General features: G+C 38.9%; 1 protein-coding gene and 1 pseudogene across 3 annotated transcripts in view; one reads left to right on the plus strand and one right to left on the minus strand.

Moving 5' to 3' along the window:
- SNX24 (sorting nexin 24) overlaps positions 1 to 15,718 on the plus strand; it is a 162,662-nt gene that overhangs the window by 103,443 nt on the left and 43,501 nt on the right. The gene's annotated exons all lie outside the window — the stretch shown is intronic.
- LOC117311596 (coiled-coil-helix-coiled-coil-helix domain-containing protein 2 pseudogene) lies at positions 10,560 to 11,359 on the minus strand (annotated as a pseudogene).

Raw genomic sequence — 15,718 nt, forward strand, 5'->3', positions numbered from 1 at the left:
AGGAGCCACAACTACTGAGCCCACGTGCCTAGAGCCCATGCTCCACAACAAGAGAAGCCACCGTAATGAGGAGCCCGCGTGCCTCAACGAAGAGTAGCCCCCGCTCACCACAACTAGAGAAAGCTCGTGCACAGCAACAAAGACCCGACACAGCCAAAAGTAAATAAATAAAATAAATAAATTTATTAAAAAAAAGAAGTCATTTTAAAAAAGAAACACTTAAAAAGGAATAAACCCCAACAATTAGGTGGTGGATGGGCAAGGAAAAGAGGGCCTCGTCAAAGGAAGAAAACATTTTAACAGTTTCCTGGAAGATGGAATGTTCTGGGAGCATGTGAATAGGTGCAACAAAGCAAAAAGCAGGGCCCAAGCTCAGCCATGAGAGCTGCGGTGGGTGCGGGAGATGGCCCGCCCACAGCTGTGCTGGAGACGCAGCTTCTGGACCTAGAGCTGGCAGGTGAGGCCGAGGTGAGCAGTGAAACTGAACACACGTGGGTCATTCAAGGTGTACACATGGGACGGGTGCTCAGGCCACTTATTCTGTACAGAATACCTACTGATGTTTATGACCACACCAAAAATTTGTAAGACTATTTTCTTGAAAATAAAACAATACAACAAAACACTGAACAGAATGGCCGAGGAAAGCTAAAGCTTCTGATGTGGATATTAGGGCCCCCAAGTTGGCAACCCCCTCCCCATCCCCTTACCTCAAGGAAAAGCCCACCACGTCTTTCCCACACTCAGAAGGAAGCCTGTGACGAGCGCTCCTACTGGCCTACTAGCAGAGGAAGCCCACCGAAGCTGCTTTCTGCAGTGAGATCTGATAACCAGGGATCAGCAGGCATTGAAGAAAAAGACCAAGATGAATGAAAGCACTGACTCTTCAGGAAGGAGATAATTCAGAACACAACATATATCTTACAAATTGATGTAATATATCTAGAGAACTTCTCAAAGGTATTACCTCCAAAAGATGACACTAGGATACTATGAAAAAGGAACAATCGGAGAGCACATGAGAATTCTTAGAATTAATTGTTTTCTCCAGTTGAAAACATCTGGGAGTTGCTCTCTCTAGTTGGGAAACTGTTCCATAGAGTACAGAGACAAAAGTTGCAACAGAAGACAAGAGACACAGAAGACCAATTCAAGTCTAATGTCCTCTTTCATTCTGGAGGCCCAGAGAGAAAGAAGAGGGGAAAATACAAAAGTAGGGAAGAGAATAATCAAAAGAAAAATCACTTGAAAATTTCCCCAAACTGGAGGATATGGGACTTTACACAGACAAGATTCCACAAGGACAGAGCACAACGAATGAAGAAACCCTCTGATGCCAGACATAACCTGAACATTTCAGTACATCAGAGATGAAGCCCACAATCTTACAGAAAGAAAAAACAAATGGTCAGCAAGGTTGAGGTTTAGCTGTGGCTTCATTTATTTATTTGAGGCTGGTTTAATGGTCAGGTCCCTTGCCATTCTTCAGTAGTAGCTTTAAATGGCAAGCTCTTATAATTTTTAGACAAAGATTCTTCACGGAAATTTTGTGTACATCACTTGTGCTGTTTGTTGAAATAATGTGAAATTTATCTTTCTGAGAAAGGGACCCACATCTTATGTCACTAACTTAGGAAAAACAGTTATGTTTTCATCCTTTTCATAAGGAGTGAAAAATAATTAAATGTACAGTGAGTTTTGGGAGCTGAACAGAAATAGCTCATAGCAACTCATGACTAAAGATAATTGAAGCTAATATTAATCCCTAAAAAAAGGTTCATTCAAAGAAAACATTGCCACAGCTGGAGTTAAGCTGTTTTGTTAGACAGTAGATGCAGAGTGCTGTCTTCAGAAGACCCTATTGACCTGACTAGCCTGCCCCTCATTCGTTATTTAAATTATACTATGCAGTATAATGTTCCGTTTGGTCAGAAGTCTGCACTGGATTAAACAGTATTGTATTTTTAACTTCTCCAGTAGTGCATGAAGCATCTGTTAAAATTGAACATGTGTGCTTGCAATATGTGTATTCTTGAATTCTTGAGTACAATGAACTGTATAAAATCAGATGAAGTTTTTAAAGCAAATCTCTTACATCATAACTTGGCTGCTTAATCTATAAGAAGAAAGGTATATTAAAAATTGCCACATGTTTTTATGATAACTGATATAGTTGGGCTTAGTTCAAACATCCATGTTTTGGTTTTGTTTTTAATAGATCTTTATTGGAGTATAATTGCTTCACAATACTGTGTTAGTTTCTGTTGTACAACAAAGTGAATCAGCCACATGCATACATACATCCCCACATTCCCTCCCTCTTGAGCCTCCCTCCCACCCTCCCTATCTGTTTTACATTTGGTAGTGAATATATGTCCATGCCACTCTCTCACTTCATCCCAGCTTACCCTTCCCCCTCCCTGTGTCCTCAAGTCCATTCTCTATATCTATGTCTTTATTCCTGCCCTGCCACTAGGTTCATCAGTACCATTTTTTTTTTTTAGATTCCATATATATGCATTAGCATACGGTATTTGTTTTTCTCTTTCTGACTTACTTCATTCTGTATGACAGTCTCTAGGTCCATCCACCTCATTACAAATAACTCAATTTCGTTTATTTTTATGGCTGAGTAATATTCCATTGTATATACGTGCCACATCTTCTTTATCCATTTATCTGTCGATGGACATTTAGGTTGCCTCCATGTCCTGGCTATTGTAAATAGTGCTGCAATTAACATTGTGGTGCATGTGTCTTTTTGAATTGTGGTTTTCTCAAGGTATATGCCCAGTAGTGGGATTGCTGGGTCATATGGTAGTTCTATTTTTAGTTTTTAAGGAACCTCCATACTGTTATCCACAGTGGTTGTATCAATTTACATTCCCACCAACAGTGCAGGAGGGTTCCCTTTTCACCACACCCTTTCCACCATTTATTGTTTCTAGATTTTTTGATGATGGCCATTCTGACCAGTGTGAGGTAATAATACCTCATTGTAGTTTTGACTTGCATTTCTCTAATAATCAGTGATGTTGAGCATCTTTTCATGTGCCTCTTGGCCATCTGTATGTCTTCTTTGGTGAAATGTCCATTTAGGTCTTCCGCCCATTTTTTAATTGGGTTGTTTGTTTTTTTTATATTGAGCTCCATGAGCTGTTTATATATTTTGGAGATTAATCCTTTGTCCGTTGTTTCATTTGCAAATATTTTTGCCCATGCTGAGGGTTGTCTTTTCATCTTGCTTATGGTTTCCTTTGCTGTGCAAAAGCTTTTAAGTTTCATTAGGTCCCATTTGTTTATTTTTGTTTTTATTTTCATTACTCTTAAGAGGTGGGTCAAAAAAGATCTTGCTGTGGTTTATGTCAAAGAGTATTTTCCTATCTGTTCCTCTAAGCATTTTATAGTGTCTGGTCTTACATTTAGGTCTTTAATCCACTTGGAGTTTATTTTTACGTATGCTGTTAGGTAGTGTACTAATTTCATTCTTTTACTTGCAGCTGTCCAGTTTTCCCAGCACCACTTATTGAAGAGGCTGTGTTTTCTCCATCATATGTTCTTGCCTCCTTTGTCATAAATTAGGTGACCATATGTGCATGCGTTTATGTCTGGGCTTTCTATCCTGTACCATTGATCTATATTTCTGTTTTCCTGCCAGTACCATACTGTCTTGATTACTGTAGCTTTGTAGTATAGCTTGAAGTCAGGGAGCCTGATTCTTCCAGCTCCATTTTTCTTTCTCAAGAATTGCTTTGGCTCTTCGGGGTCTTTTGTGTTTCCATATGAATTGTAAAATTTTTTGTTCTAATTCTGTGAAGAATGCCATTGGTAGTTTGATAAGGATTGCATTGAATCTGTAGATTGCTTTGGGTAGTATAATCAGTTTCACAACATTGATTCTTCCAATCCAAGAACATGGTATATTTCTCCATCTGTTTATGTCATCTTTGATTTCTTTCATCAGTGTTTTATAGTTTTCTGAGTACAAGTCTTTCGCCTCCTTAGGTAGGTTTATTCCTAGTATTTTATTCTTTTTGTTGCAATGGTAAATGGGATTGGTTCCTTAATTTCTCTTTCTGATTTTTCGTTGTTAGTGTATAGGAATGCCACAGATTTCTATGCATTAATTTTGTATCCTGCAAACCTTACCAAATTCATTGATTAGTTCTAGTAGTTTCATGGTAGCATCTTTAGGATTTTCTGTGTATAGTATCATGTCATCTGCAAACAGTGACAGTTTTACTTCTTCTTTTCCAATTTGTATTCCTTTTATTTCTTTTTCATCTCTGATTGCCATGGCTAGGACTTCCAAAACTATGTTGAAAAGGACTGATGAGAGTGTCTTGTCTTGTTCCTGATCTTAGTGGAAATGCTTTCAGTTTTTCACCATTGACTATGATGTTTGCTGTGGATTTGTCATATATGGCCTTTATTATGTTGAGGTAGTTTCCCTCTATGCCCATTTTCTGGAGAGAGTTTATCATAAATGGGTGTTGAATTTTGTCTAAAGCTTTTTCTGTATTTATTGAGATGATCATATGGTTTTTATTCCTTAATTTGTTAATATTGTGTGTCACATTGATTTGTGTATATTGGAGAATCTTTGCATCCCTGGGATTAATCCCACTTGATCATGGTGTATGATCCTTTTAATGTGTTTCTGGAATCTGTTTGCTAGTATTTTGTTGAGGGTTTTTGCATCTATGTTCATCCGAGATATTGGTCTATAATTTTCTTTTTTTGTGATACCTTTTTCTGGTTTTGGTTTCAGGGTGATGGTGCCTTCGTGGAATGAATTTGGGAGTCTTCCTCCCTCTGCTGTTTTTTGGAAGAGCTTGAGAAGGATAGGTGTTAGCTTTTCTCTAAATATTTGATAGAATTCACCTGTGAAGCCATCTGGTCCTGGACTTTTGTTTGTTGAAAGATATTTAATTATGGTTTCAGGTTCATTACTTGGGATAGGTCTGTTTATATTTTCTAATTCTTCTTGATTCAGTCTTAGAAAACTGTACCTTTCCAAGAATTTGTCCCTTTCTTCATGGTTGTCCATTTTATTGGCATATAGTTGTTTTTAATAGTTTCTTATAATTCTTTGTATTTCTGTGGTGTCAGTTGTGATTTCTCCTTTTTCATTTCTAATTTTATTTATTTGTGTCCTCTCCCTTTTTTCTAAGGGTTTATCAATTTTGTTTATGTTCTCAAAGAACCAGCTTTCAGGTTGTTTTGTTTTGTTTTGTTTTTTCACGGTACGCGGGCCTCTCACTGTTGTGGCCTCTCCCGTTGCGGAGCACAGGCTCCGGACGCGCAGGCTCAGCGGCCATGGCTCACGGGCCCAGCCGCTCTGTGGCATGTGGGATCCTCCCAGACCGGGGCACGAACTCGTGTCCCCTGAATCGGCAGGTGGACTCTCAACCACTGCGCCACCAGGGAAGCCCAGCTTTCAGTTTTATTGACCTTAGCTATTGTTTTTTCATTTCTATTTCATTTATTTCTGCTTGGATCTTTATTATTTCTTTCCTTCTACTGACTTTGGGTTTTCTTTGTTCTTCTTTCTCTAGTTGCTTTAGGTGTAGGGTTAGATTGTTTATTTGAGGTTTTTCTTGTTTCTTGAGGTGAGACTGAATTGCTGTAAACTTCCCTCTTAGAACTGCTTTTGCTGTGTCCCATAGGTTTTGGGTCATCGTGTTTTCATTGTCATTTGTTTCTATGTATTTTTTTATTTCTTCTTTGTTTTTTTCAGTGATCTCTTGGTTATTTTTTAGTGCACTGTTTAGCCTCCATGTATTTGTGTTTTTTACAGTTTTTTTCCTGTAATTGATTTCCAGTCTCACAGTGTTGTGGTCAGAAAAGGTGATTGATACAATTTCAATTTTCTTAAATTTTCCGAGGCTTGATTTGTGACCCAAGATGTGATCTGTCCTGGAGAATGTTCCATGTGCACTTGAGAAGAAAGTGTATTCTGCCACTTTTGAGTGGAATGTTCTATAAATATCAATTAAATCCCTCTGGTCTATTGTGTCATTTAAAGTTTGTGTTTCCTTATTTATTTTCTGTTTGGATGATCTGTCCATTGGTGTAAGTGGGGTGTTAAAGTCCCCTGCTATTATTGTGTTACTGTCGATTTCCCCTTTCATGGTTGTTAGCATTTGCCTCATGTATTGAGGTGCTCCTCTGTTGGGTGCATAAACATTTATAACAGTCTTTATTTTAAAGTCTATTTTATCTGATACAAGTATTGCTACTCCAGCTTTCTTTTGATTTCCATTTGCATGGAATATCTTTTTCCATCCCCTCACTTTCAGTCTGTATGTGTCCCTAGGTCTGAAATGGGTCTCTTGTAGACAGCATATATATGAGTCTTGTGTTTATATCCATTCAGCCAGTCTGTGTCTTTTGATTGGGGCATTTAATCCATTTACATTCAAGGTTCTTATTGATATATATGTTCCTATTACCATTTTCTTAATTGTTTTGGGTTTGTTTTTGTGCGTCTTTTTTTTCTCTTGTGTTTCCTGCCTAGAGAAGTTTCTTTAGCATTTGTTGTAAAACTGGTTCAGTGGTGCTGAATTCTCTTACCTTTTGCTTGTCTGAAAAGCCTTTGATTTCTCTGTCGAATCTGAATGAGATCCTTGCTGGGTAGAGTAATCTTGGTTGTAGGTTTTTCCCTTTCATCACTTTAAGTATATCCTGCCACTCCCTTCTGGCCTGCAGAGTTTCTGCTGAAAAATCGTCTGATAACCTTATGGGGATTCCTTTGTATGTTATTTTTGGTTTTTCCCTTGCTGCTTTTAATAGTTTTTTCTTTGAATTTAATTTTTATTAGTTTGATTAATATGTGTCTGGTGTGTTTTTCCTAGGGTTTATCTTATATGGACTCGGTGCTTCCTGGACTTGGGTGACTATTTCCTTTCCCATGTTAGGGAAGTTTTTAACTCTAATCTATTTAAATATTTTTTCAGACCCTTTCTTTTTCTCTTCTTCTTCTGGGACCCCTATAATTCGAATGTTGCTACATTTAGTGTTATCCCAGATATCTCTGAGATTGTCTTCAATTCTTTTCATTCTTTTTTCTTTATTCTGTTCCTTGGCAAGTATTTCCACCATTTTGTTTTCCAGCTCACTTATTCGTTCTTCTGCCTCAGTTATCCTGTTATTGATTCCTTCTAGTGTATTTTTCATTTCAGTTATTGTGTTGTTCATCACTGTTTGTTTTTTAGTTCTTCTATATCTTTGTTAAACATTTCTTGTACTTTCTCAATCCGTGCCTCCATTCTATTTCTGAGATTCTGGATCATCTTTACTATCATTACTCTGAATTCTTTTTCAAGTAGATTGCCTATTTCCTCTTCATTTATTTGGTCTTGTAGGTTTTTACCTTGCTCCTTTATCTGTGATGTATTTTTTCGCCGTATCTTTTTTTTTTGATGAGTGGGATTGTGTTCCTGTCTTACTGGTTGTCTGGCCTGAGGCTTCCAACACTGGAGTTTGTAGGCTGTTGGGTAGAGCTGGGTCTTGTTGCCGAGATGAGGACCTCCAGGAGCCCTCACTCTGATAGATATTCCCTGGGGTCTGAGGTTCTCTGTTAGTCCAGTGGTTCGGACTCAGAGCTCCTACCTGAGGAGCTTTGACCCAACTCCCAGCTCGTGACCAAGTTCCCACAAGCCACATGGGGCCTAAGCAGGGGCAGGGTTTGGGTGGGCGTGCAGAGCCTATGCTTAGGACCCACAGGGCTGGAAAAGGCTCTGGGGGGTGTGGGGGTGGGGCTTAGGCTCAAAGGAACAGAAGGGGCCCAGGTATGCCTCCCGCCTCTGGTCTCAGAGGGTGGGAGACCCCACCTGGGAGCCCAGCAGGCTTCCTGGGCTCAAGTGGGCAGGTCAAACACCCTCCACTCCTCTCCTGCTCCTCAGTCCTGGAGGGCCCCTCCCGCCTGCCTATCTGCTTTTACCCCAGCCTCCTTCCTATGCCCCCAGGACGAACATGGCCCAGAGTGGGGCTCTGAGAGCATAGGACCCAGCCCAAGAGCTGGGCAGACTTCCCTGGCCGATTGGGCAGGGGATACGCTGGGTGTGCTTCCCCCTGATCCAAGCCCCCAAGGGTCCCTCCAGGCATGGGAACCCCTTCTGCCTCTCAACCACCCCTCAGGGGCGCTGGTCCTGTCTGGCCTCCACTTCTCCTCCCGCCTCAGTCCCCCCACATCCTACTGTTTCACTTGGGGTTTCCTTCTGTCTCCTTGGGCATTAAGGTCCCCCCCCAGCGTCCTGCAGGCGCCCTAGTTGTGGGGAGACATGAACTCTGAGTCTTTGCACACTGCCATCTTGACTCCTTCCTCTCCATGCTTTTTTATTAGTCCCTTTTTTTCTGAATTGTTTCTTTCCTTGCCTGCTTTTGGATTGGTGGCAGATTTTTTTTCCCTTTTTCTCTTTCCATTTTCCCCCTTGTTAGTATGTATCTGTTCTTTTCATGGTTACCTATTATCTTTAGTTTCCTCCTGAACATTACAAGGACCTTAGAATGTTTTAAGTCTGATCACCCTGGATGTAAGATTCTGGGTTGACAGTTCAGTTTTTTTTCAGCACTTGGAAAATATTGTGACACTTCATTTTGGCTCCTGTGGTTTCTGATAAAAAAATCCACTGTCGTATTAATTGTTTTTCCTCTATATGTAAGATGTTGTTTTAAACTGGCTGTTTTCATAGTCTGTGCCTACCTCAACCTCTGGCATGGTGAAGGCAAGGTATTTTGTTTATTTTGTTTACTGAAACAGTATTATTGTTCAAATACTGTCCATGCATTTAAACAGCTCTGGGCACAGAATAGTTACTTCATAAATGTTAGTTAAAGGAAGGAAGAAATATGGAAAGATTTTGTGCTTGAAAAATAAAAATAAAATTCCAGTTTTCAAGATTTTATCTTTGTTATTGGTTTTCAGAAGTTTAATTATGATGTGTCTTGGTTTGCGTTTCTTTTAAGTTTTTCCTGTTTGGAGTTCTCCCAACTTCTTGAATCAGTAGGTTTATCTCTTTTGCTACATTTGGAAGCTTTTAGCCATTATTTCTTTGGGTATTTTTTTCAGCCCCTTCCTCTTTCTCCTTTCCTTCCAGTACTCCAATAATGGAAATGTTAGATTTTTTATTATAGTGTCACAAGGGCCTAAGCCCTTTTTAATTTATTTTTACTGTTTCTCTCCATTGGTCAGATTAGATAATTTCTGTTGTTCTATCTTCCAGTTCACTGATTCTCCTCTGTTCCTTCCATTCTGGCACTGAACCCTTTTACTGAGCCTTTTCTTTATGTTACTGTATTTTTCAACTCTAAAATCCTCATTTGATTCTTCTTTATAGCTTTTATTTTTTGCTGAGACTTTATATTTCTTTTCTTTTTTTTTTTTTTTTTGGCCACACCACACAGCTTGTGGGCTCTCAGTTCCCTGACCAGGGATTGAACCCAAGCCATGGCAGTGAAAGTGCCAAATCCTAACCACTAGACCACCAGGGAACTGAGACTTTTTATTTCTTTGTTGAATTTTTCTATTTTTTCCTTTTGTTTCAAATATGTTTATGATTACTCTTGAAACATTTTTATCATGGCTGCCTTAAAACCATTATCAGATAATTTTAACATATCTCTGTCATCTCAATATTGGCATGATTGACTTTTTCATTCAGTTTGAGATCTTCCAGATTTTTGATATGATGAATGATTCTGATTGAATTCTAGACATTTTTGTATTGTGTTATGAGACTCTGGATCTTATTTAAACCTTCTGTTTTAGCTGGCTTTCTCTGACACTGCTCAGTCAAGGCAGGGGATTCCACCTTGTTTCAACCATGTGAAGATGGAAGACCAGGTTCCCTACCTAACATCACTGACAGCTGGGTTGGGAGGGGTGCTACTCATTACTGCTGTGAGGATGGGAGTTCCAGCTCCCCACATGGTCTCCACTGACCCTGTAGGTGGGGGCACATTACTGGCAGGTGGGGATGAAAGTCCTGGCTGCTTTCTTGGCTTTCTCTGACACCACACCAGTGCTGGGTTCTTCATTACCAGCCTCAGAAGGGTTGAAGTCTAGACTTCCCACAGGACTTTGCTGGCGTGAGTAGAGGTGGGCCACAGTTTCTCCTGTGGTGTTTGGCTGGAATAGAGTGGTTTAGGGTTGGAGCGTTTTCTTTCTTGCTAGGCTACCTCTTTTATGGTCCTTTTGCTAAAGGAAACATGATTTTATTGGGGCCTTATTTGTCTGCATCTGTTGGTATTTCCTGGTTGTTAGCTTTTGCTTCTCCAAGTCAAGATATATGAGGCAAAATGAAAACCCAGGAAAGCTAAAGCTCACCACTGTGTCATTCCTCAGTCCTGGAAGGTCTCCTTTCTTCCTTCAACCTTTCATAATCTTTTTATGTTTGTTTTATATACAATGTGCAGTGGTTTAATTATATTGGGTTGGCCAAAAAGATGTCACGGAAAAACCCGAATGAACTTTTTGGCCAACCCAATACTTAGCAGGAAGAATGGGGAAAAGTATATCCACTCCACCTTATTGGAAGTAGAAGTCCATCCATTGATTTTTTTTTTTTTTGGAAATAAAATCACTTTATTCTAATTAATTCACAAACAAAAGCATGTTTAAGAGGCCACACAAACATTCACCTAGCCCCAAACTCAGTATCATCTCAGGGAGCTTCTATATGGTGAGAATACCCTCTTCCACTGCAATCCTGAAGCACAAAAGCTACTAATGATTGAGGAGCGGTTAACTGGTGGCTTCACACTTTATATCTTCACTATCAATTATATTTTTAATGCTAAATCAACCTGGTCATGAGAGATGATTTTTCATACCTTCAACTGGAACTTCTTGATTAAGCTAACCCGTTCGCCAGTCTGCACTGTTTCGGCACCTCACTGAAACCTTCACAAAGCTTAAGGTCACCCTGGTTCTGGGCACACTCCAAAAACTGTTTCACCTCAAAAAGGCATGGGCCATTCTGCTGCTGCTGTGCCAGCTGGGTTCCCTGAGGCTCCTGGTAAGTGATGTCAGGCCTTGAGGGCTCAGCATTACTTCCTCCACTGAAGCCACCAGCGATGGCATGACCCAGAGTGTGGCCGACGGCAGAACCCACAGCCACGCCGGCTGCAGTGGTTGCCATCTGGGCCATCAGACCTGGCTGCCGAGGAGCAGCAGCAGGTGAGCCAACAGCAGATGGTGGAGCCACTGCTGGTGGCTGAGCTGCGGGCGCTGGCCTGGGTGCAGTTCTCATCTGAGGCGCCCGGCTGGCCGGAGGGGCTACGCGGGAAGTGTGGCTTCGGCTTCCACGAGGCATCTTAAACGCGGGACGAAGCAGGGTCTACAAACGCAACACTCCATCCATTGATTTTTGAATTTAATATTATGGTTTTTGTTTTTTTGGGGTTTTTTTTAATATTATGGTTTTTTGTTTCTGTGAGTTCTGTTTGCTTTATTTTTTTCCTAATCTGACTGGGTTTTAGGGTTTTTTCTTTTAATAGTCCTTCTATTTTTGCTCATATTTTAAAACCTCTATTTTATCTCTTTAGACACATTAACTCTCATTTTCTCAGGAAAAATGGTCATCACCACCTATCATTTGAATTCAATGGACCATGTTTAGTTTTATCTGATTATAAGATATTTTATGAATAGTTTACAGCAACTCATATTAAAAGAAAGACAACTTCATTAGAATTTTTATCAGAATTTCAACATAGCAAATCCAAATTCTTAGCCCATATTTTCCTGATTTTTAAAGGGCAGCATCCTTTGACAGTACACCTAACTGCTCATCAGCTTCTATGCATGAACATGAAACATAAACCATCTTGTAGATACTGATTCCAGATTTTAGATTCATCTCTAATAGGTTCTAGTGTATCATTGTTTCTGGTTCTTTTCTTTGGACATGCATTGTTAAAGTCCAAAACCTGAATGGTTAATAGTTTTGTTGAGGAGACAGTGGCTAATATCTTTGCTACATAATTGCAAAATATTTTCATTTTTAGATTTACAAATACCAACTAGAATGACTAAATCAATAAAATTAAAAAGAATTTCTGTATTATCTGTTTCCTTCTAGTCATTTTTGTATACCCTTTGGTCAAGTAAAGTAAAGCATTTGTCAAATAAATCTTGGTACAGAAACATCAGGATAAGTGAAAGAATACTGTTCACATTGTTTTAGTGAAATGAGGTGGTCCAGGTTCTTTATGCAAAGTATTGTATGGTAAAACAATTCTTATTCATAGTTAGAACTACCTCTCTGCCTTTTGAAAGTAATCTGTCACTTTTCTCTGATTCATTTAGAATCTTCTTTTTATCTTTGGTGTTATTTCATTTCACTGTAGAACTTTATTACTATAGTTATTCTGTATCTAGGTGTATTTTTTGTAGATATTTTTAATTAATATTTTTGAGGATTTTTTTGAGTCTGATAATGTAATAACTGATATCTTCATAGGTCTAAGTTCACTGCTGTTTCTGCTGGTTCTTGCTCATTGTGCTTTGTTTCTTCATAGTATATGTGTGTAGTTTTTAAATTTTTTGTGGGGTTTTTTTGTTTGTTTTTTTGGTTTTTGTATTTTGGGCTGAGTATCTTTATCTTTGGGTTTATTTTTTTTCTTTTTTACTGACCAGGACTTAACTGAATTTACACATAGAGTTTTGTGGAGATTTTTTTGGGTCTTTTGTTTGTTTGTGTGTGTGTTTTTTGCTTTGCTGGTTACCTAGGAGCATTGTCTACTGAGACTTCATAGCTGAGGGGTTTTTTTTGACCGCCAGAAGGCATTAATTTAGATGCAAACTTGTGAAGGGGCCAAACTGTGGTTATAAGTTCTCAAAGGACATTTCTTCTCCTCCCCTTTACTCCACAGGACCATTCTTCACAGTGGATTTGTTTCTCATTCTCCCCTTCCCTGGGGAGAAAGCAGCTTTACATCTTTTAGATCCTCCACACCCCCCTACCTTGAGCAAACCTTAGGCTTTATCTTCATTTCCTTTGTCCATACACTCCCAAACCAGATGCTCAAAGTTACAGAGTTCACAGCATGTCCACAGGACAGAGATATGTGATTTTAGGATGTTAATGATTCCTTTCCAGGATAATCTGAGCCTTAGTAAGTATTAAATGCTAAATTACTCTTCACAGTTAGCCAGGATCTACATTGGAAACTACATACTTTCCTATAACACATTCTTCAAACATACACAGAGAGGTTTGGAAAACAAGTTTAATTATTTTACTGACTGTAAGATTTTATTTGACAGTGTTTGCTTCCCAAATCAAAATGGATTTTATATTCTGTTCATTTAGGGGTGAGATTGTGGTTATGCAGGAACCTCTGGTAGGGTCCACCTGTGGTGGAGAGTGACTAGTGGTACAGATAGTGCATTTCAACTCAGGCCAAGCTGGAACATGCACCTTTATAAAATGCAGCTGTTACACTTGTACACACGCGGTGTAGAATAGACCTTCAGTGTTCCCACAAGATAATCCCCAAAGAGGTTGCATCATGACCTAAACTTTTATTTTTTTAATTATATAGCCTGTATGTAGGCTTAATGTTATGGAGTTCACAGAATAATAGTCTCTTCAGTTTGCCTTTGACTCTTTTTAACCACCCCCCTGTGCCTCAGAAGACATTTTCTTGCATAGTAGGCTGCCTTCCGACTTCCACTGGGCATGTTTTCCAGCCCGTTATCTTTCATTTCCATGAGCTTCTTTACCGAAGACAAGATTCTGTGGTAACTTGGTCCTCTTCCCTATTTTGCAGCAGAAACTGCTTCTAAAATGCTGGAATAGTGTTTTCCTTTGAAAAAAGTTGGGTTAACAGTTGCTTTGCTGTCTCATCACCTGTTGCTACATTGACAAAGCCTCAGTTACCTCCAGAATCAGGTGGTCATGAAGCCTCAGGCCAGTGTGTCCAATACCACTGTGGTGTCTTCTCAGAAGTGCTCTCTTTCACTTGATGAGCAGTTTCTGTACTAGTTGCCTTTAAACATTTTGTGAACCATATTTTCTTACTTCCACACTAGAGTATATTTGTGAACTTAATTTTCACAACTGTAAACCACTTATGAATTTGACATTTTACTCTTAAATTACTAAAAGGATCTGTTTTATGGCCAAAAGCCATTTTATGGCTTTATATATTTTCACCTTTTCTTCACTTCTTTAAAAAGTACCAGCAGTTAGTATTCTTTTGGGGGGCCTTTTATTCTTTTGGGGAGTCCTATATAGACCCCCAAAGTTTTTTGGTTTTTGTTTTGGAATCACTCCATGAGAATTGTAGGGTAGGCATAATTGAGCTGAGGACAACAGACTAAATTATACTGAACTGAGATTCTGTTTTTAATGTTTTCATTTTCCACTTACCAGAGAAGGAGCTTCCTCTTGTGCATGTCAGCAAAATTGCAAACCACCGCTTATCAAACTGCTGGGATTGTGAGCAGTCAGGACTGCAAAGATTAAGTTTAGAACAGTCAGATTTATAATAATCTCTAAGTTAGTTTTACTTCTTAAAGGAGTTTTCTCATTATTATTATTCATGTAATCATAGATATCTATAAAGGTAAAAAAAATCTGTTATGTAAAATAATTCTTTCTTTTTCTCCACTTTTTATTTTTGTGGTTTTTAAGTCATACATCTGCATATCTGTTCCTAGCCATTCAACTCGGGCTGAGGACTAATTGAACATTTCTCTTTTAATCCAATGTTGGCACGGTAAAGGCCTTAAGGAAGCTGAGTAAACTCGGAGTACAGCAGAGAAGCCCTGTGCCAACTGATGGCCACCCTACCCCTTATAGCCCAGGTCCTTAGAATTTTGAGTTTAATTCACAGATTAAGAAATGATGTAATGGCAGCTTCGCTTCTTATAAATGACTCTCTTAAACTGCAACTGAAGAACAAGACCTTACGTATTTTTTAAAAATAAATAATGAGCTTTTATTATCCTCAACAACTGAAGAAAATCAAGCCTGAAATCTATGGCCTTAAGTAGCCCCACTATGGATGGTGGAAGACCTTATGTATTTTTTTGAAGGATGTACAGTTTGAATTTCATAAAACCCCTGTAGAAGCCTATAGAAGTAAGAGTATCTGTGAAAGTCCTGCTCGTAACATGAGACGAACTGTTCTTTGTTCTCGTTGAAGATTGTGAACAGTGTGTTAAATAATATTAATGGCTGGGACTGTCAGTACTTAACAGTACTTTCCTTGTACAAGTGATTTTATTGATTGATACAGACTCAATGTAACGGGAGCAGATTATTTTTACTGATTTTATCGAAACCTTAACCAAGTTTGTTAGTGCACCACTTATCTTTAAATAGATCTAGATGATGATGTAGATTAAGAAAAGCAGACCACCATCCATCTCTTTTTGATCTGTTAATAACTTAAATCCATCATGGCTAGCAAGTGTTTTCAGATTCTGTTGTGCATACATGTTTCTCTTGTCCTCGGTTAGAAATCCTATAACTTTGTTTCAGTGGTTGGTTTTTCATGCAGGAAAACCCTAACCACTTATCCAGAATTTGGCAGACAAGTTTGTCATCATAATTGGTGAAGTAATTGACAAAATGTGAAGGAAAAAAAAAAACTTTAGAAGTCTCTGTTATTAAATTTCATTTTTGTACGCAGTAAGCTAGAGATTTTTAGGTTTTATGGTAGTTATGTGAGAGTTTTTTGTGCTAAGTTGAAAACACTCTAT

The sequence above is a fragment of the Tursiops truncatus genome, chromosome 3, assembly GCF_011762595.2.
Source record: "Tursiops truncatus isolate mTurTru1 chromosome 3, mTurTru1.mat.Y, whole genome shotgun sequence".
NCBI classification, from domain to species: domain Eukaryota; kingdom Metazoa; phylum Chordata; class Mammalia; order Artiodactyla; family Delphinidae; genus Tursiops; species Tursiops truncatus.